Source organism: Schistocerca cancellata, unplaced genomic scaffold, assembly GCF_023864275.1.
Source record: "Schistocerca cancellata isolate TAMUIC-IGC-003103 unplaced genomic scaffold, iqSchCanc2.1 HiC_scaffold_495, whole genome shotgun sequence".
Lineage (NCBI taxonomy): Eukaryota > Metazoa > Arthropoda > Insecta > Orthoptera > Acrididae > Schistocerca > Schistocerca cancellata.
This window is the reverse complement of record NW_026046510.1, coordinates 35,853-48,360: the sequence shown is the minus strand read 5'-3', so window position 1 is coordinate 48,360 and position 12,508 is coordinate 35,853. Positions and strand designations below refer to the sequence as shown.

General features: G+C 49.4%; 17 non-coding genes across 17 annotated transcripts; 9 read left to right on the top strand and 8 right to left on the bottom strand.

The window, feature by feature from the left end:
• The first annotated feature begins 283 nt into the window (after nucleotides 1–283).
• Trnav-uac (transfer RNA valine (anticodon UAC)) lies at nucleotides 284–356 on the top strand. The gene has a single exon. It is a non-coding gene; the product is annotated as a tRNA-Val (tRNA).
• A 636-nt stretch (nucleotides 357–992) lies between these two features.
• Nucleotides 993–1,064, bottom strand: Trnap-ugg (transfer RNA proline (anticodon UGG)). The gene has a single exon. It is a non-coding gene; the product is annotated as a tRNA-Pro (tRNA).
• A 1,514-nt stretch (nucleotides 1,065–2,578) lies between these two features.
• On the top strand, nucleotides 2,579–2,651 carry Trnav-aac (transfer RNA valine (anticodon AAC)). Its single transcript has one exon. It is a non-coding gene; the product is annotated as a tRNA-Val (tRNA).
• A 208-nt stretch (nucleotides 2,652–2,859) lies between these two features.
• On the bottom strand, nucleotides 2,860–2,931 carry Trnap-cgg (transfer RNA proline (anticodon CGG)). The gene has a single exon. It is a non-coding gene; the product is annotated as a tRNA-Pro (tRNA).
• A 234-nt stretch (nucleotides 2,932–3,165) lies between these two features.
• On the top strand, nucleotides 3,166–3,238 carry Trnav-uac (transfer RNA valine (anticodon UAC)). The gene has a single exon. It is a non-coding gene; the product is annotated as a tRNA-Val (tRNA).
• A 636-nt stretch (nucleotides 3,239–3,874) lies between these two features.
• On the bottom strand, nucleotides 3,875–3,946 carry Trnap-ugg (transfer RNA proline (anticodon UGG)). Its single transcript has one exon. It is a non-coding gene; the product is annotated as a tRNA-Pro (tRNA).
• Nucleotides 3,947–5,478: 1,532 nt separating this feature from the next.
• Trnav-aac (transfer RNA valine (anticodon AAC)) lies at nucleotides 5,479–5,551 on the top strand. The gene has a single exon. It is a non-coding gene; the product is annotated as a tRNA-Val (tRNA).
• Nucleotides 5,552–5,759: 208 nt separating this feature from the next.
• Nucleotides 5,760–5,831, bottom strand: Trnap-cgg (transfer RNA proline (anticodon CGG)). Its single transcript has one exon. It is a non-coding gene; the product is annotated as a tRNA-Pro (tRNA).
• A 234-nt stretch (nucleotides 5,832–6,065) lies between these two features.
• Trnav-uac (transfer RNA valine (anticodon UAC)) lies at nucleotides 6,066–6,138 on the top strand. Its single transcript has one exon. It is a non-coding gene; the product is annotated as a tRNA-Val (tRNA).
• A 636-nt stretch (nucleotides 6,139–6,774) lies between these two features.
• Trnap-ugg (transfer RNA proline (anticodon UGG)) lies at nucleotides 6,775–6,846 on the bottom strand. Its single transcript has one exon. It is a non-coding gene; the product is annotated as a tRNA-Pro (tRNA).
• A 1,514-nt stretch (nucleotides 6,847–8,360) lies between these two features.
• On the top strand, nucleotides 8,361–8,433 carry Trnav-aac (transfer RNA valine (anticodon AAC)). Its single transcript has one exon. It is a non-coding gene; the product is annotated as a tRNA-Val (tRNA).
• A 208-nt stretch (nucleotides 8,434–8,641) lies between these two features.
• On the bottom strand, nucleotides 8,642–8,713 carry Trnap-cgg (transfer RNA proline (anticodon CGG)). The gene has a single exon. It is a non-coding gene; the product is annotated as a tRNA-Pro (tRNA).
• A 234-nt stretch (nucleotides 8,714–8,947) lies between these two features.
• On the top strand, nucleotides 8,948–9,020 carry Trnav-uac (transfer RNA valine (anticodon UAC)). Its single transcript has one exon. It is a non-coding gene; the product is annotated as a tRNA-Val (tRNA).
• A 636-nt stretch (nucleotides 9,021–9,656) lies between these two features.
• Trnap-ugg (transfer RNA proline (anticodon UGG)) lies at nucleotides 9,657–9,728 on the bottom strand. Its single transcript has one exon. It is a non-coding gene; the product is annotated as a tRNA-Pro (tRNA).
• Nucleotides 9,729–11,228: 1,500 nt separating this feature from the next.
• Trnav-aac (transfer RNA valine (anticodon AAC)) lies at nucleotides 11,229–11,301 on the top strand. The gene has a single exon. It is a non-coding gene; the product is annotated as a tRNA-Val (tRNA).
• A 208-nt stretch (nucleotides 11,302–11,509) lies between these two features.
• Trnap-cgg (transfer RNA proline (anticodon CGG)) lies at nucleotides 11,510–11,581 on the bottom strand. Its single transcript has one exon. It is a non-coding gene; the product is annotated as a tRNA-Pro (tRNA).
• A 235-nt stretch (nucleotides 11,582–11,816) lies between these two features.
• Nucleotides 11,817–11,889, top strand: Trnav-uac (transfer RNA valine (anticodon UAC)). Its single transcript has one exon. It is a non-coding gene; the product is annotated as a tRNA-Val (tRNA).
• The last annotated feature ends 619 nt before the right edge of the window (nucleotides 11,890–12,508 follow it).

Genomic DNA, 12,508 nt, shown 5'->3' with positions numbered 1-12,508 from the left:
GGGACCTCCTGCACCCGAAGCAGGAATCATACCCCTAGACCAACGAGCCTGTTCGTAGCGTCTAAGCGCTGCACATGACTGACGCCTCCGTTCTTGGTATCACCATGCAGAGCTGCCGCTCACCCAGCGTTTTCCCTGGCTGTTGCGGTTTGATTGTTTTCATCGATGTCTTTTACAATAGCAACTTCTAGAATCGGAGGGAGCTCGTAGGCGATGCCTTTGCTTACGCAGGAAAAATCTGTTGCCACTACGGGTTTCTAGGCAGAACAGCCGAAGAGCCGTCGTTTCCGTGGTGTAGCGGTTATCACGTCTGCTTTACACGCAGAAGGTCCCCGGTTCGATCCCGGGCGGAAACACGACTTTTTTTAAACCCCTTTTCGGATTCCATTTCCGAGATAACGTCACGTCTGCGTATGCATGGATAATAAATGTCGTGTGCTACACGGATATCGCTTCATTTTACTGTCAAATGCTCTTGCTCCCATAGTGTACCGGTATTCAGTAACTCAGAACGCTCGTAGCTCCATTCTGGCCGGCAAAGTTTATAATCCATTTCTTCAGGACTACTTCAAGTGCGCTTCATACTGGCTTTCCTGAGCTCACTGCACTCGCCTTGTCACAGCTCCGTTGAAGTGTGAACGTAACTAATAGTGAGAAACTCTTAACTACGCTCAGTCTTGTATCCCACCCTTTGGTTGTTGTCGTCGCTAACCAGATGAAGGTAGACTGCTCCACGATTGAGGTTCGTCTCCACTCACGGTGCACATGTTCTGCAAAGACAACCTTTGTTTTCCGTTGCATGCAAGATTACTGTCGGCTCTTCTACAGCAATCGACCCATGTAATTTACTGGTGTCAGATTCTTGCCATATCAAACGGTCCCTTCATCACCGTAGTGCTACACAAAGCGTGCTGCGGCAGGCATCTATTCTTCATTGCAGAGCTGCAAACGTGGGTGAGCTCCACCTACTCTTCAGCACGGTCAAAACGGTAGGGCTCGTCCGGGATTTGAACCCGGGACCTCCTGCACCCAAAGCAGGAATCATACCCCTAGACCAACGAGCCACCTGCCAGTAGCAATGAAGCTAATCCCAAGCAGTCCAGCTCCGAGGAACACTAACTTCCATGTAAATCAGAAACAAAAGCGCTTTCTGAAGGCAGCGCTCACCACTGATGGGAAGAATATGAAAGGCAATGAATATAGAGTGAATAATTTCATCGCGCTCTGCAGATGAACAGACGGTGGTGTTTCACTTTCGTCATGTGCTTTCTCAGTGTCAAGGGAAGGCAAATGCACTAAACAAAAGAACATCGGGAATCCGAAACACCAACTCATAACGAAAAGATTGCGGAATATACTGCAAGCAAAACTTCCAGAAGACCACTCCTGAAGGCGTCGGTGCCTTAACAATTATTCCGTGCAGCAATGATCATCTAGGAAGAGCCAACTGTACGTGTCGCTCCACCACACAACTTTTTTTGATATTGTTTTACCTAAATTTCCATTACCTCTTCGTTACAAGAATACTGATGGTTTTCACCTGATCTGCTTCGTCCAGCAGCGATAGTAGTAAGTAAATCGACGACAGTTTCATTAAAAGTAGGTCAGACACAGAAATCGGAGTTACGTGTAGCTCATGTTATTACGCTTTCAAATGCAGTTCTCCGGCTGGGAGTAGTGGCGTACTCCTGTAATCCAAGCGTCTGGGAGGCCGTTGTTGTGGAAGAGATCTGGGAACAACTACAGATTCGGCCGTTTCATCAGCTCAGGAACGACCGCGACGCCTTCATCGAGCTCTGCAGATTGACCAGATAGCAGTGCGGAATTTTCGGCTAGTGGTGGCTCGGGGTTAAGAGAAGTCGAGAGCAGTGAGCAAAACTACATCGGGAAACCGAAACAGACGACTCATAACGAAAAGATTGCGGAATGTACTGCAAAAGCAAAACTTCGAGAAGACGAACTCTGAAGCCGTCGGTGCCTTAACAATCATTCCGTGCAGCAACGATAATCTGGCGAGAGCGAGGCGTGGGTGTCGCTCGACCACACAACACATTTTATATAATGTTCTACTTATTCTAAACTTGCGTTTCCAGATCATCAGTGAAATACTGTGTGATTTACACCTGGTTTCCTTCTTCCAAAAGCGATATTAAGAAGTGCATCGACTGCAGCGTCATTGACGGTCGTGGGTCCGGGCGCCGGCGCGCCAGCGGTGGCCTGTCGGAGCTGCTGGTGCCTCCATGTAGAGCTACCGCTGAGCCGCTACCGCTGAGCCCAGGCTCCTCGCCGCTAACGAAGTGATTGCTTTTGGTGACATCATTTGCAATAGCGACTGCGCGAATTGACGGTACCTCGTATGGAAAGAATGAGAAGCTGATGCTGCTGAGGACTCGGCCGCGAGCATTTCCGACGACTTCTTGGGCTCTCATTCGTGATGGCATTCAGACAGGCAAGGGTGCTGTCGATTGTTGCATACGAATGCGAAATACCTGCATTGTGCGTTTCCGCAAAGTGATTTTTACGCCAAAGTTGCGATCGTCCTACAAGTTGTGTCAGATGTGGAGCACAGAGCGTAGCAGTTTCCGTGGTGTAGCGGTTATCACGTCTGCCTAACACGCAGAAGGTCCCCGGTTAGATTCCGGGCGGAAACACTTTTTCGTCGCACTCAACAAGACCCTTGCTACAATCTCTACTGTGACCATTTAAATCAATTTCAAACGGCCCACCACCAGGGCTCAGATGATACATGAAACTCTTTCAGAACCGGCTACTTGGTTTTTGTGCTTACCTGGAGGGCTGGAAATGCGCGGAACAGCCGCCGGCATGACGGTAGTTGCCACACGTTTGCACAAAACGCAAGGGCTCGTCCGGGATTTGAACCCGGGACCTCCTGCACCCGAAGCAGGAATCATACCCCTAGACCAACGAGCCTGTTCGTAGCGTCTAAGCGCTGCACATGACTGACGCCTCCGTTCTTGGTATCACCATGCAGAGCTGCCGCTCACCCAGCGTTTTCCCTGGCTGTTGCGGTTTGATTGTTTTCATCGATGTCTTTTACAATAGCAACTTCTAGAATCGGAGGGAGCTCGTAGGCGATGCCTTTGCTTACGCAGGAAAAATCTGTTGCCACTACGGGTTTCTAGGCAGAACAGCCGAAGAGCCGTCGTTTCCGTGGTGTAGCGGTTATCACGTCTGCTTTACACGCAGAAGGTCCCCGGTTCGATCCCGGGCGGAAACACGACTTTTTTTAAACCCCTTTTCGGATTCCATTTCCGAGATAACGTCACGTCTGCGTATGCATGGATAATAAATGTCGTGTGCTACACGGATATCGCTTCATTTTACTGTCAAATGCTCTTGCTCCCATAGTGTACCGGTATTCAGTAACTCAGAACGCTCGTAGCTCCATTCTGGCCGGCAAAGTTTATAATCCATTTCTTCAGGACTACTTCAAGTGCGCTTCATACTGGCTTTCCTGAGCTCACTGCACTCGCCTTGTCACAGCTCCGTTGAAGTGTGAACGTAACTAATACTGAGAAACTCTTAACTACGCTCAGTCTTGTATCCCACCCTTTGGTTGTTGTCGTCGCTAACCAGATGAAGGTAGACTGCTCCACGATTGAGGTTCGTCTCCACTCACGGTGCACATGTTCTGCAAAGACAACCTTTGTTTTCCGTTGCATGCAAGATTACTGTCGGCTCTTCTACAGCAATCGACCCATGTAATTTACTGGTGTCAGATTCTTGCCATATCAAACGGTCCCTTCATCACCGTAGTGCTACACAAAGCGTGCTGCGGCAGGCATCTATTCTTCATTGCAGAGCTGCAAACGTGGGTGAGCTCCACCTACTCTTCAGCACGGTCAAAACGGTAGGGCTCGTCCGGGATTTGAACCCGGGACCTCCTGCACCCAAAGCAGGAATCATACCCCTAGACCAACGAGCCACCTGCCAGTAGCAATGAAGCTAATCCCAAGCAGTCCAGCTCCGAGGAACACTAACTTCCATGTAAATCAGAAACAAAAGCGCTTTCTGAAGGCAGCGCTCACCACTGATGGGAAGAATATGAAAGGCAATGAATATAGAGTGAATAATTTCATCGCGCTCTGCAGATGAACAGACGGTGGTGTTTCACTTTCGTCATGTGCTTTCTCAGTGTCAAGGGAAGGCAAATGCACTAAACAAAAGAACATCGGGAATCCGAAACACCAACTCATAACGAAAAGATTGCGGAATATACTGCAAGCAAAACTTCCAGAAGACCACTCCTGAAGGCGTCGGTGCCTTAACAATTATTCCGTGCAGCAATGATCATCTAGGAAGAGCCAACTGTACGTGTCGCTCCACCACACAACTTTTTTTGATATTGTTTTACCTAAATTTCCATTACCTCTTCGTTACAAGAATACTGATGGTTTTCACCTGATCTGCTTCGTCCAGCAGCGATAGTAGTAAGTAAATCGACGACAGTTTCATTAAAAGTAGGTCAGACACAGAAATCGGAGTTACGTGTAGCTCATGTTATTACGCTTTCAAATGCAGTTCTCCGGCTGGGAGTAGTGGCGTACTCCTGTAATCCAAGCGTCTGGGAGGCCGTTGTTGTGGAAGAGATCTGGGAACAACTACAGATTCGGCCGTTTCATCAGCTCAGGAACGACCGCGACGCCTTCATCGAGCTCTGCAGATTGACCAGATAGCAGTGCGGAATTTTCGGCTAGTGGTGGCTCGGGGTTAAGAGAAGTCGAGAGCAGTGAGCAAAACTACATCGGGAAACCGAAACAGACGACTCATAACGAAAAGATTGCGGAATGTACTGCAAAAGCAAAACTTCGAGAAGACGAACTCTGAAGCCGTCGGTGCCTTAACAATCATTCCGTGCAGCAACGATAATCTGGCGAGAGCGAGGCGTGGGTGTCGCTCGACCACACAACACATTTTATATAATGTTCTACTTATTCTAAACTTGCGTTTCCAGATCATCAGTGAAATACTGTGTGATTTACACCTGGTTTCCTTCTTCCAAAAGCGATATTAAGAAGTGCATCGACTGCAGCGTCATTGACGGTCGTGGGTCCGGGCGCCGGCGCGCCAGCGGGGTCGTGGGTCCGGGCGCCGGCGCGCCAGCGGTGGCCTGTCGGAGCTGCTGGTGCCTCCATGTAGAGCTACCGCTGAGCCCAGGCTCCTCGCCGCTAACGAAGTGATTGCTTTTGGTGACATCATTTGCAATAGCGACTGCGCGAATTGACGGTACCTCGTATGGAAAGAATGAGAAGCTGATGCTGCTGAGGACTCGGCCGCGAGCATTTCCGACGACTTCTTGGGCTCTCATTCGTGATGGCATTCAGACAGGCAAGGGTGCTGTCGATTGTTGCATACGAATGCGAAATACCTGCATTGTGCGTTTCCGCAAAGTGATTTTTACGCCAAAGTTGCGATCGTCCTACAAGTTGTGTCAGATGTGGAGCACAGAGCGTAGCAGTTTCCGTGGTGTAGCGGTTATCACGTCTGCCTAACACGCAGAAGGTCCCCGGTTAGATTCCGGGCGGAAACACTTTTTCGTCGCACTCAACAAGACCCTTGCTACAATCTCTACTGTGACCATTTAAATCAATTTCAAACGGCCCACCACCAGGGCTCAGATGATACATGAAACTCTTTCAGAACCGGCTACTTGGTTTTTGTGCTTACCTGGAGGGCTGGAAATGCGCGGAACAGCCGCCGGCATGACGGTAGTTGCCACACGTTTGCACAAAACGCAAGGGCTCGTCCGGGATTTGAACCCGGGACCTCCTGCACCCGAAGCAGGAATCATACCCCTAGACCAACGAGCCTGTTCGTAGCGTCTAAGCGCTGCACATGACTGACGCCTCCGTTCTTGGTATCACCATGCAGAGCTGCCGCTCACCCAGCGTTTTCCCTGGCTGTTGCGGTTTGATTGTTTTCATCGATGTCTTTTACAATAGCAACTTCTAGAATCGGAGGGAGCTCGTAGGCGATGCCTTTGCTTACGCAGGAAAAATCTGTTGCCACTACGGGTTTCTAGGCAGAACAGCCGAAGAGCCGTCGTTTCCGTGGTGTAGCGGTTATCACGTCTGCTTTACACGCAGAAGGTCCCCGGTTCGATCCCGGGCGGAAACACGACTTTTTTTAAACCCCTTTTCGGATTCCATTTCCGAGATAACGTCACGTCTGCGTATGCATGGATAATAAATGTCGTGTGCTACACGGATATCGCTTCATTTTACTGTCAAATGCTCTTGCTCCCATAGTGTACCGGTATTCAGTAACTCAGAACGCTCGTAGCTCCATTCTGGCCGGCAAAGTTTATAATCCATTTCTTCAGGACTACTTCAAGTGCGCTTCATACTGGCTTTCCTGAGCTCACTGCACTCGCCTTGTCACAGCTCCGTTGAAGTGTGAACGTAACTAATAGTGAGAAACTCTTAACTACGCTCAGTCTTGTATCCCACCCTTTGGTTGTTGTCGTCGCTAACCAGATGAAGGTAGACTGCTCCACGATTGAGGTTCGTCTCCACTCACGGTGCACATGTTCTGCAAAGACAACCTTTGTTTTCCGTTGCATGCAAGATTACTGTCGGCTCTTCTACAGCAATCGACCCATGTAATTTACTGGTGTCAGATTCTTGCCATATCAAACGGTCCCTTCATCACCGTAGTGCTACACAAAGCGTGCTGCGGCAGGCATCTATTCTTCATTGCAGAGCTGCAAACGTGGGTGAGCTCCACCTACTCTTCAGCACGGTCAAAACGGTAGGGCTCGTCCGGGATTTGAACCCGGGACCTCCTGCACCCAAAGCAGGAATCATACCCCTAGACCAACGAGCCACCTGCCAGTAGCAATGAAGCTAATCCCAAGCAGTCCAGCTCCGAGGAACACTAACTTCCATGTAAATCAGAAACAAAAGCGCTTTCTGAAGGCAGCGCTCACCACTGATGGGAAGAATATGAAAGGCAATGAATATAGAGTGAATAATTTCATCGCGCTCTGCAGATGAACAGACGGTGGTGTTTCACTTTCGTCATGTGCTTTCTCAGTGTCAAGGGAAGGCAAATGCACTAAACAAAAGAACATCGGGAATCCGAAACACCAACTCATAACGAAAAGATTGCGGAATATACTGCAAGCAAAACTTCCAGAAGACCACTCCTGAAGGCGTCGGTGCCTTAACAATTATTCCGTGCAGCAATGATCATCTAGGAAGAGCCAACTGTACGTGTCGCTCCACCACACAACTTTTTTTGATATTGTTTTACCTAAATTTCCATTACCTCTTCGTTACAAGAATACTGATGGTTTTCACCTGATCTGCTTCGTCCAGCAGCGATAGTAGTAAGTAAATCGACGACAGTTTCATTAAAAGTAGGTCAGACACAGAAATCGGAGTTACGTGTAGCTCATGTTATTACGCTTTCAAATGCAGTTCTCCGGCTGGGAGTAGTGGCGTACTCCTGTAATCCAAGCGTCTGGGAGGCCGTTGTTGTGGAAGAGATCTGGGAACAACTACAGATTCGGCCGTTTCATCAGCTCAGGAACGACCGCGACGCCTTCATCGAGCTCTGCAGATTGACCAGATAGCAGTGCGGAATTTTCGGCTAGTGGTGGCTCGGGGTTAAGAGAAGTCGAGAGCAGTGAGCAAAACTACATCGGGAAACCGAAACAGACGACTCATAACGAAAAGATTGCGGAATGTACTGCAAAAGCAAAACTTCGAGAAGACGAACTCTGAAGCCGTCGGTGCCTTAACAATCATTCCGTGCAGCAACGATAATCTGGCGAGAGCGAGGCGTGGGTGTCGCTCGACCACACAACACATTTTATATAATGTTCTACTTATTCTAAACTTGCGTTTCCAGATCATCAGTGAAATACTGTGTGATTTACACCTGGTTTCCTTCTTCCAAAAGCGATATTAAGAAGTGCATCGACTGCAGCGTCATTGACGGTCGTGGGTCCGGGCGCCGGCGCGCCAGCGGTGGCCTGTCGGAGCTGCTGGTGCCTCCATGTAGAGCTACCGCTGAGCCGCTACCGCTGAGCCCAGGCTCCTCGCCGCTAACGAAGTGATTGCTTTTGGTGACATCATTTGCAATAGCGACTGCGCGAATTGACGGTACCTCGTATGGAAAGAATGAGAAGCTGATGCTGCTGAGGACTCGGCCGCGAGCATTTCCGACGACTTCTTGGGCTCTCATTCGTGATGGCATTCAGACAGGCAAGGGTGCTGTCGATTGTTGCATACGAATGCGAAATACCTGCATTGTGCGTTTCCGCAAAGTGATTTTTACGCCAAAGTTGCGATCGTCCTACAAGTTGTGTCAGATGTGGAGCACAGAGCGTAGCAGTTTCCGTGGTGTAGCGGTTATCACGTCTGCCTAACACGCAGAAGGTCCCCGGTTAGATTCCGGGCGGAAACACTTTTTCGTCGCACTCAACAAGACCCTTGCTACAATCTCTACTGTGACCATTTAAATCAATTTCAAACGGCCCACCACCAGGGCTCAGATGATACATGAAACTCTTTCAGAACCGGCTACTTGGTTTTTGTGCTTACCTGGAGGGCTGGAAATGCGCGGAACAGCCGCCGGCATGACGGTAGTTGCCACACGTTTGCACAAAACGCAAGGGCTCGTCCGGGATTTGAACCCGGGACCTCCTGCACCCGAAGCAGGAATCATACCCCTAGACCAACGAGCCTGTTCGTAGCGTCTAAGCGCTGCACATGACTGACGCCTCCGTTCTTGGTATCACCATGCAGAGCTGCCGCTCACCCAGCGTTTTCCCTGGCTGTTGCGGTTTGATTGTTTTCATCGATGTCTTTTACAATAGCAACTTCTAGAATCGGAGGGAGCTCGTAGGCGATGCCTTTGCTTACGCAGGAAAAATCTGTTGCCACTACGGGTTTCTAGGCAGAACAGCCGAAGAGCCGTCGTTTCCGTGGTGTAGCGGTTATCACGTCTGCTTTACACGCAGAAGGTCCCCGGTTCGATCCCGGGCGGAAACACGACTTTTTTTAAACCCCTTTTCGGATTCCATTTCCGAGATAACGTCACGTCTGCGTATGCATGGATAATAAATGTCGTGTGCTACACGGATATCGCTTCATTTTACTGTCAAATGCTCTTGCTCCCATAGTGTACCGGTATTCAGTAACTCAGAACGCTCGTAGCTCCATTCTGGCCGGCAAAGTTTATAATCCATTTCTTCAGGACTACTTCAAGTGCGCTTCATACTGGCTTTCCTGAGCTCACTGCACTCGCCTTGTCACAGCTCCGTTGAAGTGTGAACGTAACTAATACTGAGAAACTCTTAACTACGCTCAGTCTTGTATCCCACCCTTTGGTTGTTGTCGTCGCTAACCAGATGAAGGTAGACTGCTCCACGATTGAGGTTCGTCTCCACTCACGGTGCACATGTTCTGCAAAGACAACCTTTGTTTTCCGTTGCATGCAAGATTACTGTCGGCTCTTCTACAGCAATCGACCCATGTAATTTACTGGTGTCAGATTCTTGCCATATCAAACGGTCCCTTCATCACCGTAGTGCTACACAAAGCGTGCTGCGGCAGGCATCTATTCTTCATTGCAGAGCTGCAAACGTGGGTGAGCTCCACCTACTCTTCAGCACGGTCAAAACGGTAGGGCTCGTCCGGGATTTGAACCCGGGACCTCCTGCACCCAAAGCAGGAATCATACCCCTAGACCAACGAGCCACCTGCCAGTAGCAATGAAGCTAATCCCAAGCAGTCCAGCTCCGAGGAACACTAACTTCCATGTAAATCAGAAACAAAAGCGCTTTCTGAAGGCAGCGCTCACCACTGATGGGAAGAATATGAAAGGCAATGAATATAGAGTGAATAATTTCATCGCGCTCTGCAGATGAACAGACGGTGGTGTTTCACTTTCGTCATGTGCTTTCTCAGTGTCAAGGGAAGGCAAATGCACTAAACAAAAGAACATCGGGAATCCGAAACACCAACTCATAACGAAAAGATTGCGGAATATACTGCAAGCAAAACTTCCAGAAGACCACTCCTGAAGGCGTCGGTGCCTTAACAATTATTCCGTGCAGCAATGATCATCTAGGAAGAGCCAACTGTACGTGTCGCTCCACCACACAACTTTTTTTGATATTGTTTTACCTAAATTTCCATTACCTCTTCGTTACAAGAATACTGATGGTTTTCACCTGATCTGCTTCGTCCAGCAGCGATAGTAGTAAGTAAATCGACGACAGTTGCATTAAAAGTAGGTCAGACACAGAAATCGGAGTTACGTGTAGCTCATGTTATTACGCTTTCAAATGCAGTTCTCCGGCTGGGAGTAGTGGCGTACTCCTGTAATCCAAGCGTCTGGGAGGCCGTTGTTGTGGAAGAGATCTGGGAACAACTACAGATTCGGCCGTTTCATCAGCTCAGGAACGACCGCGACGCCTTCATCGAGCTCTGCAGATTGACCAGATAGCAGTGCGGAATTTTCGGCTAGTGGTGGCTCGGGGTTAAGAGAAGTCGAGAGCAGTGAGCAAAACTACATCGGGAAACCGAAACAGACGACTCATAACGAAAAGATTGCGGAATGTACTGCAAAAGCAAAACTTCGAGAAGACGAACTCTGAAGCCGTCGGTGCCTTGACAATCATTCCGTGCAGCAACGATAATCTGGCGAGAGCGAGGCGTGGGTGTCGCTCGACCACACAACACATTTTATATAATGTTCTACTTATTCTAAACTTGCGTTTCCAGATCATCAGTGAAATACTGTGTGATTTACACCTGGTTTCCTTCTTCCAAAAGCGATATTAAGAAGTGCATCGACTGCAGCGTCATTGACGGTCGTGGGTCCGGGCGCCGGCGCGCCAGCGGTGGCCTGTCGGAGCTGCTGGTGCCTCCATGTAGAGCTACCGCTGAGCCCGGGCTCCTCGCCGCTAACGAAGTGATTGCTTTTGGTGACATCATTTGCAATAGCGACTGCGCGAATTGACGGTACCTCGTATGGAAAGAATGAGAAGCTGATGCTGCTGAGGACTCGGCCGCGAGCATTTCCGACGACTTCTTGGGCTCTCATTCGTGATGGCATTCAGACAGGCAAGGGTGCTGTCGATTGTTGCATACGAATGCGAAATACCTGCATTGTGCGTTTCCGCAAAGTGATTTTTACGCCAAAGTTGCGATCGTCCTACAAGTTGTGTCAGATGTGGAGCACAGAGCGTAGCAGTTTCCGTGGTGTAGCGGTTATCACGTCTGCCTAACACGCAGAAGGTCCCCGGTTAGATTCCGGGCGGAAACACTTTTTCGTCGCACTCAACAAGACCCTTGCTACAATCTCTACTGTGACCATTTAAATCAATTTCAAACGGCCCACCACCAGGGCTCAGATGATACATGAAACTCTTTCAGAACCGGCTACTTGGTTTTTGTGCTTACCTGGAGGGCTGGAAATGCGCGGAACAGCCGCCGGCATGACGGTAGTTGCCACACGTTTGCACAAAACGCAAGGGCTCGTCCGGGATTTGAACCCGGGACCTCCTGCACCCGAAGCAGGAATCATACCCCTAGACCAACGAGCCTGTTCGTAGCGTCCTAAGCGCTGCACATGACTGACGCCTCCGTTCTTGGTATCACCATGCAGAGCTGCCGCTCACCCAGCGTTTTCCCTGGCTGTTGCGGTTTGATTGTTTTCATCGATGTCTTTTACAATAGCAACTTCTAGAATCGGAGGGAGCTCGTAGGCGATGCCTTTGCTTACGCAGGAAAAATCTGTTGCCACTACGGGTTTCTAGGCAGAACAGCCGAAGAGCCGTCGTTTCCGTGGTGTAGCGGTTATCACGTCTGCTTTACACGCAGAAGGTCCCCGGTTCGATCCCGGGCGGAAACACGACTTTTTTTAAACCCCTTTTCGGATTCCATTTCCGAGATAACGTCACGTCTGCGTATGCATGGATAATAAATGTCGTGTGCTACACGGATATCGCTTCATTTTACTGTCAAATGCTCTTGCTCCCATAGTGTACCGGTATTCAGTAACTCAGAACGCTCGTAGCTCCATTCTGGCCGGCAAAGTTTATAATCCATTTCTTCAGGACTACTTCAAGTGCGCTTCATACTGGCTTTCCTGAGCTCACTGCACTCGCCTTGTCACAGCTCCGTTGAAGTGTGAACGTAACTAATACTGAGAAACTCTTAACTACGCTCAGTCTTGTATCCCACCCTTTGGTTGTTGTCGTCGCTAACCAGATGAAGGTAGACTGCTCCACGATTGAGGTTCGTCTCCACTCACGGTGCACATGTTCTGCAAAGACAACCTTTGTTTTCCGTTGCATGCAAGATTACTGTCGGCTCTTCTACAGCAATCGACCCATGTAATTTACTGGTGTCAGATTCTTGCCATATCAAACGGTCCCTTCATCACCGTAGTGCTACACAAAGCGTGCTGCGGCAGGCATCTATTCTTCATTGCAGAGCTGCAAACGTGGGTGAGCTCCACCTACTCTTCA